The sequence below is a fragment of the Pelobates fuscus genome, chromosome 8, assembly GCF_036172605.1.
Source record: "Pelobates fuscus isolate aPelFus1 chromosome 8, aPelFus1.pri, whole genome shotgun sequence".
NCBI classification, from domain to species: domain Eukaryota; kingdom Metazoa; phylum Chordata; class Amphibia; order Anura; family Pelobatidae; genus Pelobates; species Pelobates fuscus.
This window is the reverse complement of record NC_086324.1, coordinates 134,838,594-134,843,094: the sequence shown is the minus strand read 5'-3', so window position 1 is coordinate 134,843,094 and position 4,501 is coordinate 134,838,594.

The following is a 4,501-nucleotide window of genomic DNA, read 5'->3' as shown; positions in this document are numbered from 1 at the left end:
TGAGATTGCAAACAATACAAGATTAAGGCAAATGCACACCTAGAGGTATATTCACTAAAAACTATAGGAAATTGCAAAATTTAGACTGAACCAGCTAAACTGGAAAAACAACTGAATGTTTTTTTTTTTTTTTCAAAATGTAAAAGATTTCCCCCCCTAAAATTTGCAGGTCACTTGTCACATTTCCTTATAGCTTGTGCTACTTAATAAAACATAAAACTCTGTTTTATTTTAAAATGTGACCCTGTTAAACTGAAAATAGACCATTAGACCAAATTCTGCATTAATGTATTTTAACAGTTCAATTACTGTCCATTATCTGCTGTACATTCCAGATTGGTCTGGCTTAGAGTTAGGTATGAGTGTAGGACACAGATGGCAATTAAGCTGAATAAATTAACCTAATTTCTATAAGATTTTTTTTTGTCCCATATCAGATTGAGTGCCCAAATAGGAAGTAATGGCATGATGCTTTGCTAATGTCTTTTCCATTTCTGACAGTGCTCTAAGTAAAGTAAAAACATGACAGCTTCCCTCTTAAATTAAAAAGTTATGTTTAAAATATTTTATCTGCGCACCGTTATTATGGTACAAAAATATTGGGGATTTTCAGGTTATTGAAAGATATGTAAAAATATTTAAAACAATATTTTAGCACCCTGCACAATTTTTGTTTTAATTTAATTGTTTTTTTTTAAATGACAAAATGAAGAATCTTTTGTTAAATAAAAAATTAGTTATTTTTACTTGATATACTGAAAAAAAAAAACCATAGCACTTTAACATTACTCTGTGTCAGAGTGACGTTATTTTTTGTCCTTTCTTTTGGAACACAAGCCTCTGTTTCCCCTTCTACCAGAATAAAGTTATTTTTCTTTTATGATGTCCAAAAATGCTAAATAGGTAACCAAAAATATTCCTCATGTTCTATCTTAGGAGTTTGATAATTGGTTTATATCCTTTTAAATCGGTAATGGCTAACCTTGACACTTCAAAAATTTGTGAACTGCATTTCCCTTAATGCTCAGCTAGCTTTTAGACTTTGCGTGAAGCTCAGACAGCCTTCTGAATGGGTAACCATCATACAGATATACCTCTCTAACATATGTACTGTCAAAGGCAGCCATCACTGTATTTTAAATGTATGGTAGTGTTCTTAAGCAGACTGGTTTAGTAATTAGAGGCGATTTAAGTTAATTGGAGATTAAGAAACAATAGTGGAAGCTAATAGGGCTTCGACTAGCGGGGCAATCAATTTACTAAGGAGCATGTGTCCCTTTAAGTATTAAAAGCTTAAAGGAACACTCCAAGTGCCATAGCAATAACAGCCGCTTTCTGGAGATTATGGTGCCAGGAGAACAGTCTAACTTACTTACTAACATACTTACCTGGGATCCACTGGGCCCTGTCCGCCTCCTGCTCTGGAACCAGAAGTGCATGCATGTAACTTCCATTTGCTCCCGTGAGCTAAGCCCAAGATGATTAGCTCAGTGTAGAAGGCTTTCAGGCTGCAGAGAAGGTCACTAGTGTCCGCAGAACCCAGTTAAGTTGTCAAACCTTTCTTAAACCATTTGATTATTTAACATGGAAAGGTTCCTGGGCACAGAAAATTGCAGTGGTTATGGTGTTTACAGTGTTGCTTTAAGTTGGGCAGCCATTGGGTCCCTCCAATATATGAAGAGTAAAAAAGAAGCAATGTTGTCATCTGATCACGACTTCAGTTAACTTGCACCACTTTCATGCTTGAAGTTAACCAGCCCTGTTTGTATGTCTAGGTATGAATTTGTGGAATAGTTGTGAAGTCTGTGGTTAGCAGATACTCTGAAGGACTAGGTAAGTTTTAATGGTATTAGTGCTGCCATTAGCGGTAATGGATTAATGCTTTAACTTGCTTGAGTCATTAAGAGCATCTGCTAACCACAAGATTGTGAGATAAGATGTTCACAGACTAGAGCTGATGTGGCCCAGGACCACGGCTGGTTACGTCTGAGCAAGAAAGGTGTATTAGTTGAAATTGAGGCCAAGTGAGGATAGCGCCAATTTTCCTTTTCAGACATTAGAAGTACCACGGAATTACTGTTTGCCAAACTAATGTAAGCCATGCTGTAATGACAAGATTTGCTTCACCTCAACAAAATTGCTTGAAGACCCCAGCGCCAGAGTATAGTGTATAAACAAAGCACCATTTTTCTTTATTTACATATTTTAAGTGGCATTAATATTCTTTATTTTACTTATTTATATACTCATATTATTTCATGTGTGCCCACTTTTTTGTGTGTACTTGCTACAGTTTAACAGCCAAATGCACTTCTGTGGTACTACTTGCTGTATTATGATTAGCAGAAGCAGTCTTGCTTTCCTTATCAGGTATAGACAGTTCTCAACAGATTAAAACTCCATACACTATTACTATGCAATATTCCTTATTAAAGCTTGCATTCCATCACTAGAATATCTATATGATAGTGTGTGTCTACTGAGAAATTGTTTTACCAACGCGTTACCTCACCTGATGAAGCAAAAGCACAGAAGTGACTTTAGCTGCTTAATCGGAGCAGCAAGACATATAACTAAATCAATCAATTTGCATCTTGTGTTTTTAACCCCTTAAGGAACAAACTTCTGGAATAAAAGGGAATCATGACGTGTCACACACGTTATGTGTCCTTAAGGGGTTAATCTCTGGCAAATTGGTACCGGACAAATCAAATTGTATATATGTGTATGGGATGCTACCATAGGTTATATAAAAATATATTTGTACATTTTTCTAGATTCCCTTAAATCCTCAAAATATTTTTTTATTTTTTTTTTGTTATCCTTGTATATGGTTGTAAATAGTTTCATACAAAGGTATATAATACTTTCATACTTAAGGCATTTCTAACTTATTTTCTACTAATTGTAAAGATCATATATATTAATTGCTTTGATTGCCTGATTTATATCATACAAATTCAACATATGCCAGGACCAAAATAGTCAATTACTTGCTCATCTAAAGTTAAATGAATTGAATTATATATACATGCAATTTTAGACTTTTCTAACTTCTATATACTGGAGACTTTTACTACATATATATGTGTTTGTGTGTATGTATAAGTGTGTATTTATACATGATATACATCGTAGAATTGTAATACCTCATTTTTTGGATGTTTTAACAGTTCACTGATTCTTCATCAATAATACAATTTATGTAAAGTTATCTATTTTCTGCTTTATTTCCTACTATACATGTATTTCACTTACAAATATTAAGTTATTAATGCCTTAACAATATAATTGCAATGTATGGTAACCCCTTAAGGACACATGACATGTCATGATTCCCTTTTATTACAGAAGTTTGGTCCTTAAGGGGTTTTAAGGACCAAACTTCTGTAATAAAAGGGAATCATGACATGTCACACATGTCATGTGTCCTTAAGGGGTTAAATAGAACACTATGTTAGTAACAGTTATGAAGTTGTCTATTTCGTATGTTACTCCGCAATTTAGTGAAAGCCTAAATGAAAGGTGCTATTTGGTCATCCAAATGATTAAAATCTGATTTGTGTTTTAAGTCAAGGAATAAATGGACACGTGTTTCAGTCTCACCTTGACAAAGGTCTCATGGCGAGACTGAAACGTTGTCCATTTATTAGTTTGACCCAATAAAACTGCTAAAAAGAAACCATTGTGTGCCCATCAGTTATTGACTTTTATAACTGTTTAGTCATTTTAGAAAATCCAGATACTGTTGAAATTCAAATCTTGATCAGTGACCAGATAATCAATGTACGAGGATAAAATAAGTGTGGCCCTCATTGAGCTGAAATTTCCAGAATGAGAACAGTAAAAAATGGGCGTATTCCATCACTATTATAGATCTATTTTGTAAAAAAAAAAAATCTATATGCTCTATTTAATATTATAAATAGATTTTTTTTATATTTAGGTAGAAATTATTTTATTTTTTTATATTTCTCCTAGAGTGCCATGCGGTTCATTTATAAATAAATAAGTATATATTTATATCAGGGTATTCACGGGAAATATTCTCTAATTTTGAGAACTGCAGTTTCATAGTCCCTTTGAGAGGAGCAAAACAGATCAATGGTTTTACAAAGTGTTTGATACGTTTTTCAAACAGCTTTCTTAAAAGGACAGCACTTTGGATGGAGAAATATGTCCTTCCTAGCCTATTCCACAACATGCTATATAATTTATATTGTTCTTTGGGCTCCCGTAGCTATTGCATAAGACTGATTTCAATTGAAAAGGGTGCATGCGCAATATTACTGGACCTGCCATTTCTCTTTGCTAGATGTCCGTACTGAAACATTGCAAAAGAAGATCTCATTCATCCTATTGGCTATAATCTGCAGAAATAATTAAAGTCTTCGCATTTCAAATGTCATGTATTTGAGCAGTAGCCCTAGCAACTCGGCCATACTAAAGCTTTCTCAGAATGCAATTTGAGAACCCATACAAGGCTAAAATCAAATTTTTC